The sequence below is a fragment of the Lissotriton vulgaris genome, chromosome 2_1 (assembly GCF_964263255.1).
Source record: "Lissotriton vulgaris chromosome 2_1, aLisVul1.2, whole genome shotgun sequence".
NCBI lineage: Eukaryota > Metazoa > Chordata > Amphibia > Caudata > Salamandridae > Lissotriton > Lissotriton vulgaris.
In genome coordinates, this window is record NC_141687.1 from 590236676 (window position 1) to 590250466 (window position 13791).

General features: G+C 47.5%; 1 protein-coding gene across 5 annotated transcripts in view; it reads right to left on the reverse strand.

Moving 5' to 3' along the window:
* The window catches only part of LOC147730802 (4-galactosyl-N-acetylglucosaminide 3-alpha-L-fucosyltransferase FUT6-like), a 256677-nt gene that overhangs the window by 104828 nt on the left and 138058 nt on the right, over nt 1–13791 (reverse strand). For 2 of the 5 annotated variants that reach the window (XM_086955626.1, XM_086955627.1), the window contains exon 2: nt 12449–12574. The exons of 2 other annotated variants lie outside the window; for them this stretch is intronic. The gene's annotated coding sequence lies outside the window, so the exon portion shown is untranslated. Of the gene's footprint in view, nt 1–11133; nt 11282–12448; nt 12575–13791 lie in introns of those variants that run through there. One more of the 5 variants, XR_015308399.1, reaches the window with a different exon arrangement.

A 13791-nucleotide genomic window follows, 5' to 3' on the forward strand; every position in this document is an offset into this window, starting at 1 on the left:
TACTTGCAATATTTCTGGGCCTTCGGTCCAAACGCGCTGCGTAGCTAGGCCATAAGTCGGGGTTGGCACGACGGATTTCCTGAAAAGCAAATGCAATCAAGATTAGAGTGTCCCAGCAATGCTCTCAGACCATGAAACTCACCCACAAACAGACGGAACCCCCCCTAAGAGCACCTCAAAGGCAAGCAAGTCATCAAAAACACAAAAAAATTTCCGCCTCGGATTTGGCACAAACCACTTTTAGTGCTTCCCAGCAATGGCCCCAGACCCGTCAACTCACCTGCAAAGAGGTAGAACAACACCCCCACAAGTGCTGAGTCTTTCTTCATTGGGCGTAAACCAGCCCTCTGCTTTGATGGAAATAGGAGTCTGGAGGAGGAGGATAGAGGAGCATGTTCTTCTGAACTTGTGAACCTGAGGAATGCAGACTGCGGCACCTTCAAATAAATTAGCAAACAAGTGAAGACAGTTCTGCTGATGGGCTTGTCTTTGTGATAATCTGATTAAAGTTTGAATTATATTAACTGTGCACAACAAAGAAAGACAGACACACAGGAATAAAAGTGAATAAGGATGAAAAAGAAAGTTATTGATTCGTTGTCTCATTTTCAGGGCTCGAAGTCGGAATCACGGTCCAGGAATAAGAATAAGGCTTCGTCATCATACTCTGCGAATTCAGCCCGGGTGAGGTCAGTGCCACCTGACAGAGTAGAAATTCCCTCATCTATGGTGCTGGCCACCTCCTCTTCATCCGGCACGCTCTCTCGTACTCTTATATCTGGTGGTATGAGGTGCTGATTCATCTTGATCATTGTTAACCTCTCCACATTTTTGGGCGAGAGGCGGCTCCGTTTGGGAGTTACAATCCCACCAGCCGCACTGAAAACCCGTTCAGAAGACACACTTGCGAGTGGGCAAGACAAGTAGTTTAAAGCCAGGTTGGTGAGCTGTGGCCACAATTCTTTTTTCCCATGCCAATACGCCAATGGGTCAGAATTAACATAGACCTCTGTGGAGTCATTCAGATAGTCCTTCACCATCGACTCAAGGTCCTCCTCCAAGGTTCCTCCACTTTGCGTAGCTCTTGCTGTGCCTCTGGCCTTTTGAGAACCAAACCCACGCAGAGCTAGCCAATCCTCTTCAGCCTCCAATGTTTCTGCTGTCTTTCGTGCAGATGATGCGGTTGCCGGTGTCTTTAACGGCTGAGAGGTCACTTGTGCCACAGCCACAGGTGCAGAAGTGGATTGTTTTGACTGGGGATGGCCTGCTGATGTACTGCCATTTCCTTCAATTTCCAGCCGTTCTGTTTCAAACTTCTTGGCTGACAAGGCTAGCCAACGTTTGTACTTTGTAACATCTTCATCAGCAAAAGCAAAGAATGCTCTGCCTGCCAGCGCCTTTTTGTAGCGTGGATCCAGAATAGTAGCACAAATGTAATGCTGTTCTGAGTGGATCTTTTGAAGACGTTCATCACCTTGTAGGAGCTCTAATAATTGCTCAGCCAGAAGCAAAGAAGAGCCTTTCTTTTTGTCATCTTTTCGAAACACAGAACACACCTCCTTCAGTTGGTCCTCCAGCATGTACAACAATGGGATAGCTTTTCCCAAATTAGAGTCCTCCTTGCTGACTGCACGCGTGAAGACCTCAAAAGGACGAAGCATGCGTGTTAGGCTTTCAACTATGTTCCATTGCGGCCCACCCATCCTCAGCTCCTCTATACCCTCTTTCAAGAAATATTGATCGAGTTGCGTATACTGCTCATACAGACGCTCAAGCATGTAGAAGGTTGAGTTCCAACGTGTTACCACCTCCTGGATGAGTGCTTTCACTGGCATTTGACATTGATATAGCATGCTCCTCAGCTGCTTGCGGGCCTTAAAAGAATGCCTGAAATGCTTGCAAATTTTTCGGCAGTTCTCCAATACACTGCACGCTGCACTGTCTTTATTACCCAAGAATTTTTGGACAACCAGGTTTATACAGTGCGCCAAACACGGCACTCTGAAATAGTAACCGTCCCTCATGGCCTTAACTATATTGGAGCCATTGTCCGTGGAAACATAACCAACCTTGCGTTTTAGTGGGGACAGACAGTTAAGGACCTTTGTGTTAAAGACATCCAAAATGTTTTCTGCTGTGTGACGTTTCTCCAAACCAAACATGGCTAGTGTTGCATGTTTCCGAGCACCTTTAAAAACAGTGTTAGTGTCAACACCTGAGTTTAGCTTTGCTTTAGCCCCTGAAAAAGAGACCCAGTGTGCAGTGATGCACATGTAATCAGCGCCTGCGCCACTGGTCCACATGTCTGTTGTCAGATGTATAGTGTGAACAGCACTCTTCTGCAAAGCTGCCCCAATCGCCTTCAGAACATCTTCATGTAGTGCTGGAACCGCAACTCGGGCAAAATAGAACCGGCTAGGAACCTTCCATTTAGGGCAGAGCACTGCCACTAATTCTAGAAAACCAACCCCTTCGACAAAAGAAAAAGGGAGAAGGTCCAGAGCTAGCATTTTAGCCAGCTTAGTGTTATACAGACGGGTCATTGGGTGGTTGCGTTCATATTGCGCTTCTGTAAACAACATCTTTTTAATGTTGCCCTGGACCAATGATTTACGGGATGATGATCTCTTCGACCCAGTTACGCTCGCTGATGAACTTTTCCGCATTGATGTCTCACTCTCTCCCACACTCTTAGTGTGGCTCCCATGGGGTGTGCTGCTGACATGGGAACTGGGTGTAAGTGAAGTGTTTGGATCGTCTTCTTCTACCTCCTCGTCATCAGCAGATGACAAATCAACGTTTTCATTACGTGCAATTCCGGCTTTCTTGACCGCCTCTAGGTGCGGAAACCATTCGAGAGGGTGCCTTCTCTCAAGATGACCTCTCTGGCCTCCGGTACCATAGTTAGAACCAAGCTTACCACGACTATATCGAAGCTTACAAAGGCTACAAATGGCTACGTTTGCCTTTTTTGGGCAAACACTAAAGAAGTCCCAAACTGGAGACTTGAAATGTCTTCGGGGGCCGCCGCCGGAGGAGGCGTCGATACTGGTGGTGGTGGTCCTGCTGCTAATGACAGATGAAGTGGAGGATGTGGATTGCCGAACTTCAGTACGTTTTGCACTTTCACCACCACGAATTGAGGTCGAGGACGAGGTGGGTACCTTCTTGCGAGGAAGAAATATGGAAGCGGTAGGTTTTGGTGTACTACTTAACTCCAAATCTAATGATTCCATTTCCATTGCCTCCTCGCCGACATCATCATCACGCTCAGCAGCTTCTCGGGATAGGGTCAAAATGTCTCTTTGCTGCATGCCCGGTGGGGCTGCAGTGACCTTTGTGATGACTGCCTCGTCGTCATCGTGAGAGGCTTCATCACCAGCAGTATCTGTCACTTCTTGTTGAGCCTCATCACACTCCATAGGTTTGAGTTTTTGGACGACCTTCCTTTTACGCTTAGGTACCGGTGGCAGATCATGGTGTGCCTCTGCCTCACTGTCAGACCGCAGTTGTCGTGGTTCCCAAGACAGATCACTTGCACCAGAACGAGGTGGGCTTGAAGAAGATGTAGACACCCCCCTTGATCTTTTCCTTGCTAGGGATGTGGAAGACAATGAATGATCATCAGGAGGAGTGGCTTCCAATGATACCTCAGCTTCATTGTCGATTTCCAAATGTGCCCCTACTTCGGGAGGAACAACTATTGTGGGCACTTGTGAACGTCCATGCACCTTTGCTTGCGCATCTCCTTTTGCTGCCTCTCCTTCCACATGTACTTGGGCGTGTACTTGCACATGGTGTTGTTGTTGCGGCTGTGGTTGTTCAACACTTGTCAGATGAGTTACAACAACCTGTGTTGATTCAGGGACATTGCTGCTACTTTCTTGCGATGAGCCAACATCACTGGTCGATGGTGATTGGAGAAGTACACTGACTGCCTCTGAAGCACTCAAGGGCTTTGACTTAAGTTGGCGTGGTGGTGGAGGCACTGAACCCAATGGAGCAGGGGTGCTGCTCTCAGGTTGGTCCCCAGCAGATCCTGCTGCTGCAGGCGTACTTTTTCTTTTGCTCCCAAAAAAAGTGGCGGGTGACACACCAGCCTCCTTGGTAACTTGCTTCTTCTGCTCCTTACTAGCAACTTTCTTGCTAGAGGAGCTACGGAGAACTTTCTTTGGGGGCGGGGCCATCTTCTTCAGAGCAGGTCAGACAGCAGGCCGCAGTTGCACGAATTGTAGAGTTGTCTGAGGCCAGACGTGACGTCGCGTGACGTTATGCTGCACACACACACCGCTGCAGGACTTCTTCCTGGCACTGGTGGTTCTCTTGAGTCTTGTGCACCTAAAAAAAATGGAAGACAGAGGAACATCAGTTCAGTTATAGAGCACAAAAAAATCGAAAAACACTGCAAAATCAGCACAATCCCAATCCATCCATGCCCTCCATAATGTTTAAATTCAAGACAACCCACAGAAAGACTAGGCCCATGCAAGACTCACTACCCCTGGGCATAAATAAAGGTTGAAAAGTAGGCAAAATGGTTGGAGGCCTAACAACAAAGCCTGCATTCAAAATGGCCACTTGCCTGCCAAGCACATGGCCAGTGCCTGTAGCTGCACTCAAAATGGCCACCAGCCTCATGGCATGTCCCTCCCCATGAACACCCCCAAAAATCGAAAAACACTGCTAAATCAGCACAATCCTATTCCATCCATGGCCTCCATGATGTTTAAATTCAAGACAGCCCACAGAAAGACTAGGCCCATGCTAGACTCAAATACCCCTGGTGAAAAGGCCCCAACAACAGGTCAAAAATCGAAAAACACAAAATTGTACAAAAAAAAAAATTCGAAAAACACAGAAAAATCAGCACAATCCCAATTCATCTATGGCCTCCATGATGTTTAAATTCAAGACAACCCACAGAAATACTAGGCCCATGCAAGACTCACTACCCCTGGCATAAATAAAGGTTGAAAAGTAGGCAAAATGGTTGGAGGCCTAACAACAAAGCCTGCATTCAAAATGGCCACTTGCCTGCCAGCACATGGCCAGTGCCTGTAGCTGCACTCAAAATGGCCACCAGCCACATGGCATGTCCCTCCCCATGAACACCCCCAAAAATCGAAAAACACTGCAAAATCAGCACAATCCCATTCCATCCATGATGTTTAAATTCAAGACAGCCCACAGAAAGACTAGGCCCCATGCACCACTCACTACCCCTGGTCAAGGCCCCAACAACAGGTCAAAAATCGAAAAACACAAAATTTTACACAAAAAAAAATCGAAAAACACAGAAAAATCAGCACAATCCCAATTCATCTATGGCCTCCATGATGTTTAAATTCAAGACAACCCACAGAAATACTAGGCCCATGCAAGACTCACTACCCCTGGCATAAATAAAGGTTGAAAAGTAGGCAAAATGGTTGGAGGCCTAACAACAAAGCCTGCATTCAAAATGGCCACTTGCCTGCCAGCACATGGCCAGTGCCTGTAGCTGCACTCAAAATGGCCACCAGCCACATGGCATGTCCCTCCCCATGAACACCCCCAAAAATCGAAAAACACTGCAAAATCAGCACAATCCCATTCCATCCATGATGTTTAAATTCAAGACAGCCCACAGAAAGACTAGGCCCCATGCACCACTCACTACCCCTGGTCAAGGCCCCAACAACAGGTCAAAAATCGAAAAACACAAAATTTTACACAAAAAAAAATCGAAAAACACAGAAAAATCAGCACAATCCCAATTCATCTATGGCCTCCATGATGTTTAAATTCAAGACAACCCACAGAAATACTAGGCCCATGCAAGACTCACTACCCCTGGCATAAATAAAGGTTGAAAAGTAGGCAAAATGGTTGGAGGCCTAACAACAAAGCCTGCATTCAAAATGGCCACTTGCCTGCCAGCACATGGCCAGTGCCTGTAGCTGCACTCAAAATGGCCACCAGCCACATGGCATGTCCCTCCCCATGAACACCCCCAAAAATCGAAAAACACTGCAAAATCAGCACAATCCCATTCCATCCATGATGTTTAAATTCAAGACAGCCCACAGAAAGACTAGGCCCCATGCACCACTCACTACCCCTGGTCAAGGCCCCAACAACAGGTCAAAAATCGAAAAACACAAAATTGTACAAAAAAAAAAATCGAAAAACACAGAAAAATCAGCACAATCCCAATTCATCTATGGCCTCCATGATGTTTAAATTCAAGACAACCCACAGAAATACTAGGCCCATGCAAGACTCACTACCCCTGGCATAAATAAAGGTTGAAAAGTAGGCAAAATGGTTGGAGGCCTAACAACAAAGCCTGCATTCAAAATGGCCACTTGCCTGCCAGCACATGGCAAGTGCCTGTAGCTGCACTCAAAATGGCCACCAGCCACATGGCATGTCCCTCCCCATGAACACCCCCAAAAATCGAAAAACACTGCAAAATCAGCACAATCCCATTCCATCCATGATGTTTAAATTCAAGACAGCCCACAGAAAGACTAGGCCCCATGCACCACTCACTACCCCTGGTCAAGGCCCCAACAACAGGTCAAAAATCGAAAAACACAAAATTTTACAAAAAAAAAAAATCGAAAAACACAGAAAAATCAGCACAATCCCAATTCATCTATGGCCTCCATGATGTTTAAATTCAAGACAACCCACAGAAATACTAGGCCCATGCAAGACTCACTACCCCTGGCATAAATAAAGGTTGAAAAGTAGGCAAAATGGTTGGAGGCCTAACAACAAAGCCTGCATTTAAAATGGCCACTTGCCTGCCAGCACATGGCCAGTGCCTGTAGCTGCACTCAAAATGGCCACCAGCCACATGGCATGTCCCTCCCCATGAACACCCCCAAAAATCGAAAAACACTGCAAAATCAGCACAATCCCATTCCATCCATGATGTTTAAATTCAAGACAGCCCACAGAAAGACTAGGCCCCATGCACCACTCACTACCCCTGGTCAAGGCCCCAACAACAGGTCAAAAATCGAAAAACACAAAATTTTACAAAAAAAAAAAATCGAAAAACACAGAAAAATCAGCACAATCCCAATTCATCTATGGCCTCCATGATGTTTAAATTCAAGACAACCCACAGAAAGAATCAGTCCACCCACCACTGAGTACCCCTGGGAAAAGGCCCCAAAACAGCAAAAAAATCGAAAATCCCAAAATTTTAGTTGCAGCAACTGTAATGCCCCAAACAAACTTACTTGTAAAATTTCTAATCCAACAGTGATCCAAAGAAAGTCAAAAAGGCCTCAAATCCAAAGATCCAGCAGCATCCACAAAAGGTAATCCTTCCAGGTCCACATCCGAATGAAAAGTGACCAGGAGATGGACAAAGCACTGGGAGGAGCCTGCTGAACAGGAACAGGAAGTTGAAGACTATGGGGCACTTCCTTCCTCCCACCCCCCTGCCCCCCTCCCCAAAATGGACTCCTCGCTAAAAAAGTGCAGGCAAATGTCAAACTAAGGAGTTATTCACATAAAAATCATCATTTCTAGAAGGTTTATGCTGCTTGCTGGTGGATTTCTTGTGCAGAATTGCAAATTTATATTTTCGCGCGCCGCATCTCAAATCTCGCAATTTGCGAAGTACCGCGAGACGTGATCTCGCCGTACTCGCGTTGACAAACTCTCGCTGGCAAGCCGCGATGACGTAATCGCGCTCGCCAATTCCCGCGGGATCACACAGCAAGATCCAAAATGGCGCAGCACTCGCAAACTATCGAAAAAAACAACTCGGCAAACGATGATAAACGCCGCGCGCCGCAAAAATTGTATCACCAACGCCGCGCGCCGCCAAAAAAATCCGCTGCGTGCGAATTTGCGGATTTTGCGGGAAATCCGCAAATCTCGCGGATTGCGGATTTCCCGAAAATCCGCAAAATCCGCGAGCGGAACGGATTTTCCGCCCACGCTTACTCTGAGTGCGTGAGAAGAGAGAGAGAGAGACCTGCCCTTCCATAGGAATGCTTTGGGAATGTATGTGTCCCTGGTAGTCCCCGATGCGTAGGGTGTGCAGGGTCAAGTCTGGTATGTATGAACTCGCGAGATTGAATGCTGCGCAACGGTATATGCGGCATGAGTGTGTCTAGTGTAGAAGTCCCACTTTTAGAAGTTGGCATATTTGTGGAATGTGTGCCTGGCGTGTGATTGGCTGAGGCTGGCTGGTGAGCCTGGCTCCCAGAATCTGGGAGGGTCTGCCCCGGTGGTGAATGGAGTGTTTAGCATGCTGATGTGAGGGGAGAAGTGAGCCGGGGCCTGCTTGTGGATTGACTGTCTGGTTTGAGTGTCCTGAATGAGGCTGGGTTTTCCCAACACAATGCAGGCTCCACTCCCTGGGGTGCGTCTGATGTCCCTAGCCTGGCCAGTGAAAAGAATCCCCCATAACCAGTTCCAGCTGGTTCTCTCCCTGCCTGCCCCTTTAGACAAAGGATGTTGTGTATAAAAAGGGTGCTGTGACACTCTGAAAAGGTTCTTCTTCCTAACTTGAATCTACCAGGGGCTGCTGCTGCTTGGGCTCAGGGCTGGCTTGCCTCCCTGGGCCCTGCCCTACTCCTGGACTTCTGATGGCCTTTTTCCCTTCTAAGAGCTGCTATGCTCCACCTGAGGTCCTGGACTCCCTATGGACTTTGCTATCCTCCTCTAGCGCTTGGGAGCGCTTCCTTCTGACCCCTAGCGCTTGGGAGCGCTCTATTTTTCCTTTAAAGCGCTGGGAGCGCTATATTCCTGCTCTAGCGCTTGGGTGCGCCTCATCCCTGTTACTAGCACTGTGTTCAACAAACCGGTGCCCACCCGGCATTTGCCCTGTTCTACGGAGGTGCCTGACGCCCAGCGAGTGCCTACCTCACCTATCCCCTTACTTGGCGTATTTACGAGGGAGCCTACTCCTCGCTATCTCCCCGAGTTCACCGCCGCAGCCCGGAGTCGGCTGTGGAGGCGCTGCGCCCGCCTCCCTATCCAGGGATGCGCTGCCATTGGCGGCCCCGGAGAAAGTATTGCCGCACCCCTATTGGTCGTGACCGCCTGGACTACTGCTGCGTCATTGCTGGGCCGCGCAGGGAGTGGCCCGACCTTGAGGGGTTCCCCACGCGCACCCGGATGTCCAGGGAGCCCGGCCACCTCGTCAGAGAGCAGCAAGAAGAAAGGGTAGAACAGGTAGCGGCAGGAGCCTAATCCGCGCTCCTGTATTGTCACCAGATGCCGCCGAACTCCCGCCGGGGCTTCCGAGATTGAGGGGGAGCCCCGACAAGCGAGAGGAGACCAGCGGAGCCGAGGAGAGCGGCGCACCGATCCGGTGAGTGCCGAGAAGGAGAGGGGGCATCGGGGCACATTGCCGGTGCCCGCCCCTTCTCTTCAGCAAAGCCCTTGCCTTGCGCAGACAGGCCTGGGAGGCCTCCAGCGAAGCCGAGTCCCCCGGGAGGGACTCCGCCCACTCCCCCTTTGTTCCTGAGCCCCGAGTGGCTCCTTCATGGCCCGTGGGGCCCCCAGTAAGATCGAGTCCCTGAAAGGGACTCCCCCATGGTTCATGAGCCCCGAGAGGCTCCACCTGGTGTCCTTTGTCCCTCCGAGCCTGTGAGGCTCAGCCCAGCATCTTGTTCCCGAGCCCTAGAGGCTCCTTCATGGCACATTTATTCCCCCGAGCCTGCGAGGCTCCCACAATGCCCCTCAGCTGCCCAGCACTTCGTGGGCAGCTGCCACGTGTAGGTTTGTCCCGGGCTACCTGCAGCCTGCCCTGAACATCGTGACATTGGGCGTCCTAGCCCCAGAAAGGCCAGCTGGTCTGTGGAACACTATTGGCTAATCTTAATGTGATTCTGAGAGTTATTACGTGTTGCCCGGCTGATGGGGCCTCTGTTGTGTTATGTACCTTGTCCTTCCTTCCTCCTGAATACCCGATGTCCCATGTATGTGGTTCCTGGTTAGAATGAGTTCTACTGCTAGTTCCATGCGGCTCCTGGTTGTTATGTGTTCTAGTACTATTTCTAGGAAGCTCCCAGTTGATATGTGTTCTAAATGCCTGTTCCATCATGTGCATACCCCTTGAAGTGGTCCCTTGGCCCTGCCCTGTACCTAGTCCCTTGTAAACCCTGCCCGTGCCTCTGGCACCTTGTAAAGTGTGTGTTCCTATGTGTCCTTTTTAATACAAAGACTATTTTCATATATACCTTGTGTGGAGTTCCTTTTGTGGGGGGCCCGGGAGGTTGTTGCTGGGGGTGCGTGTGCAAATGCTTTACACATGACCTCTGAGATAGGCCTGACTGCTCGCGCCGCATTACCTAGAGGGTGAGCAGGGGTTGTCTTGGCGTGTGACCCCCTTGCCCTGACGTGGGAGTGGTGGTCTTTGACTGACTTTGGTGCAAGCCCTGGCCGGCCAGGGATCCCATTTCCTACAATGCGTCAAAGAGACAAAAAGTGGCGATGGGTCTACGAACACTTGGGGGAAACATCATATGCCTACAGGAAACCCATGTAGAACAGTCCGAAACATATTTACTAAACACATTAGGGTTTAAAGTAGTGGGTGCTACTACACAAGGAGCTAAGACAAAGGGTGTAGGAATCTTAACTGATAGAAAATTTGCTATTAGCAATCCACGAACCAAATCAGATTCACTAGGAAGGTGGGTCATCACTCAGATTCAACTCCCTAATAACATCTCTTTCACTCTCTGCTCACTATATGGTAGCAATGTTGATGATCCCGGGGCATTAACCAAGTTTCTAGTGAATTAGTACACTGGCCCACCCCGATAGTTCTATGCGGAGATTTTAACATACATCTACCTAGCAACTGGGATACCAATACAACCTGGAGATACAAAGGAAGGAAACCCCAAGTCTTTCAAGCTTTAACTAACCTCATTCAATCTCACGGTCTGATAGATGGCTGGGCGAGCAAAAACTCATCACTTTCTGGGCACACTTTTTACTCAGCCCGCACCAAGTATTGGTTAGATCAGACAATTTTTTTGTTTCTGCATCATTGGCCCCCAGCCTCACTATAGATATTGCACCCCATTTTATTTCCGACCATAACCCTATTATTCTTACCATAAGGGAGTTTGGGCAATCCAGAGAGGCTTCCAGATGGAGTTTTGAAAAAGCTTTATTATACGACCCTAGTTATATAAATCACATGCAAGGATGGATCCAGGTGTTCTTGGAGATAAACATTGGCTCCGCTTCCCAAATGACTGTCTGGGATACCCTAAAGGCAGGGATCAGAGGCGAGACCCTTAGGTTCTCTGTCCTAAAAAATAGAGCGGAAAAAACCCAGATCAAAAATCTCCAAGAAAAATTACGAAAAACAGAAATAAAGCTAACCCAAACAATTCACACAGGGCTAGATTGTCAGCCAATTCAACAATAAGCAATTTTGGTTAGGGCAGAAATAGGGGCGGTTTTATGGGAAAAATCGCAGCTAAGTGGGCAGCAGCAAGGGAGAAGACGTATGAGTGTAATGACAGCATTGAACATCATTTAGCTGTCAGGGCGAGACAACAAACTACCTCTAGTGAAATCCACAAAATCAGACTTGCTTCAGGAACAGAGGTTACGGATCCTAGCCATATTCGGCATGAGTTTCAAGAGTTCTATGCTAGGCTATACAAGGAAGAAATCTGTTGCACGGCCGATGCTCTAGACAGAGAGATCTCTGAATATCTCAGCGAGATAGAACTAAGCAAACTGAGCCTAGGAGATAGCGGACTGTTATATCTTAATCCTGAATGCCCTCAATAGCCTCCCAGATGGGAAGGCTTCTGGCCCTGATGGCATCCCGGTTGAATTTTTAAAAATCTTTGCCAATCAAATCAAGGTCATATTTACAGAGGTAATTATATCCATCTTCAGCGGCACCTCCCCTCCAGCCTCTTGGTCTGGTGCTAGGATCTCTATCTTTCCAAAAAAGGATAAATCCCCACTAGAAATGAGTTCTTATAGACCAATAACTCTCATCAACTGCGATTCTAAAATATTCTCCAAGGTATTAGCCTCCAGAATATCCAGAGTAGTGGAACCCCTTTTCTCAAAATGGCAACATGGTTTTATACCTAAGAAAGGGACTACCGAACATGTCAGGAGAGTTATTACTCTGTTTGATGCTGCCCAAGTAGCCGGAGACCCAATGTCACTCATATTACTCGATGCCGAGAAGGCTTTTGACCGGGTCTCATGGCGATTTCTTTGGAAGGTAATGGACAGTATGGGGTTCGGTGGTATATTTACGCAGGCGACGCAGGCACTTTATCATAATCCAACTGCTAGTGTCACCATAAATGGACAACTGACAGAACCCTTTAAAATATCACGAGGCACCAGGCAGGGATGCCCCTGCTCTCCATTACTGTTCGCCCTTTAGCTAGATCCCCTTATCAAACAAATAGAGAAAAATCACAACATTTCTCCAGTAACATACTTTCAAAACAGCTGTAAAATCTTGGCTTACGCTGACGACCTTGCCATTACCACTACAGACCCTGTCAATTCCACACTGGCACTAGAGGATGAAGCCCACAAATTTGGGAGATTATCTGGATACGCCCTAAATAGAAACAAAACACAGATATTAATAAATAGCAAAATCACCTGGGTTGACACCAGAGTTGTACAAGAGGCTAAATACATGGGCGTACTAGTTTCACCTAGACTGGAGGAAATAGTCGCAGTCAATTTGGCTCCCCTTGCTGTCCAGACGAAGAATGCATTAAAGCAAATGGATAACTTACATTTAACGTTGGTCGGTAGGTGCAATGTCATTAAAATGACTTATTTTCCCAAACTACTTTATTTTTTTCGTTGCATTCCCCTTGAGTTTAGTAAAAAAGACTTACTTAAATTCCAACAAATTTTTACTCAATTCATTTGGGCATACGCTCAGCCCAGACGTGCACTAAAACATCTCACATTACCAAAAGACAGAGGGGGATGGGCTTTTCCTAACATAACCCTATATTACTGGGCGGCAGTCCTGCAATATAGTTCAGTTCTACTAAGAGATTCCACCTTTGGAACTGAACCGTCTTTACCCTCACCCTTTCGGTCTCTGGTAGGGGAACAATATTGGGGCTGTCTACTCCGAGAAACAGCTTATGGATATTACAATTGTGTTAAATTTAAGACGCTAATGAACTCTTATAAAGTTTTTCGCCATGTCCGGAGAATTTTGGGACTTGGTAGATATAACTTTCACTCCCCTATAACTAATAACAACAACTTACCTGCTATATTTAGTTCATCTTATTTATCTGAATGGCACAGAGCAAGTATAACAAAACTAGGGGATATTATAACAACCAGGGGGATCGAAACCTTTTCAAATTTACAGACTAGATTTAAACTAAAAAGTCAAGAATTATTTAAATACATGGCCATTCACGACTACCTATCTAGGAAGGTGGGAGGAGCCAACGGATTTGCCGAGGTTGAGCTTATGAACACTCTCCGGAACGTAACCTCTGTTCGCATTGGGACTTTCTATCAAATAATAAATAAGGAAACCCCAGATGACTTAGAAACCATTGCTTCCAAATGGCATATTAAACTTGATTCCCCCAAAAGTATATTTTACAACTCCCTGCGGTTATCACAACATATCTTAATTTCTGCTAAACTCCAAGCACAACATTTCAAAACTATATTCTTTCTGTATATGACACCTAGCAAAATCATTAAATGGGGATCTGGGAGAGGAACATTATGCCCACGCTGCTCTGAAGTAGGGGCAGACTCTATACACATATTTGCAACATGTCCAACTAT